Source organism: Physeter macrocephalus, chromosome 11 (genome assembly GCF_002837175.3).
Source record: "Physeter macrocephalus isolate SW-GA chromosome 11, ASM283717v5, whole genome shotgun sequence".
NCBI lineage: Eukaryota > Metazoa > Chordata > Mammalia > Artiodactyla > Physeteridae > Physeter > Physeter macrocephalus.
Window position 1 is genome coordinate 60,380,126 of NC_041224.1, and position 1,455 is coordinate 60,381,580.

The following is a 1,455-nucleotide window of genomic DNA, read 5'->3' on the forward strand; positions in this document are numbered from 1 at the left end:
CACTGTTGTGGCCTCTCCCGTTGCAGAGCACAGAGCACAGGCTCCGGACGCGCAGGCTCAGCGGCCATGGCTCACGGGCCCAGGCGCTCCGCGGCATGTGGGATCTTCCCGGACCGGGGCACGAACCCGTGTCCCCTGCATCGGCAGGCGGACTCTCAACCACTGCACCACCAGGGAAGCCCCATTGAAGGGTTTTAAGCAAGGAAGTAGCATGGCTGGGTTGATATGGCAACAAGATCCAGCTGGCTGCTCTGTGGGACGTGGAGTGCAGGTTTGCAAGGAACAGAGCGACGAGTGAAGGGACTCTGCAGCCAGGTGAGGAGGGGAGAGAGGGAGAGGGAGGGAGGGAGAGAGAGAGAGGGAGGGCGAGAGAGAGAGAGAGAGAGAGAGAGAGAGAGAGAGAGAGGGAGAGGGAGGGAGAGAGAGCAAAAGAGACATTGACTGAGGTTTAACATTTTCTTGGAGATGTACAGGAGGGAGAGAGAGGGAGGGAGGGAGGGATGGGGAGGGGGGAGGGAGGGGGGAGGGAGGGAGGGAGGGAGGGAGGGAGGGAGAGAGAAAGTGGAGATTTGGCTAGTGTGGACGATGGAGAGCGAGCTGGATCAATTTGAGCCATTTGAGATTGAGAGGAGATGTTGATGAATTGGACTGGTAAGGAGAGGAAGGAAGCTGGTATGTGCTTATTTAATTAATTTAGTTAGATTTATTTATTTATTTATTTATTTATTTATTTATTTATGGCTGTGTTGGGTCTTCGTGGCTCTGCGCGGGCTTTCTCTAGTTGTGGCGAGCTGGGGCTAACTTTGTTGCAGTGCGAGGGCTTCTCATTGAAGTGGCTTCTCTTGTTGCAGAGCACGGGCTCTAGGCACGCGGGCTTCAGTAGTTGTGGCACGTGGGCTCAGCACTTGTGGCGCACGGGCTTAGTTGCTCCGCGGCATGTGGGATCTTCCCCGACCAGGGCTCGAACCCGTGTCCCCTGCATTGGCAGGCGGATTCTTAACCACTGCACCACCAGGGAAGTCCTATGCTCGTTTGAAATGATTCAAATTATTCAAGAAAGTATAAAGAAGAAACAATTTAAAATTCTCTGAAATCCAACTTCCCAGAGAGAAATACTGTTAACTTTTATTGGAACACCCTTCTTGACATCTTTCTGTATCCAAATCGGATAAATAAATGGGCTCTTTTAGTTGTAAAAACAAGGATCCACTCAAGCTAACTTATGTAACAAGTATTTTGCTGTGAGGACTCAGGGGTATCTCCCAGTATTGCAGCCAGTCAGGCTTCACGGGACTTGGAGAGAATGCAGAAAGCCAGGAACTCAGGTTATTCTCTTTCCTCTGCTTCTCTCTGCCTGCCTGCTCTGGTCTTCGCAGCGTTTTGGTTGACTAAAAAGCACACACCTGCCATAAGTTCCTTCCCTGACTTTGTATCTCTGCCCCCAAGTCAAGTACC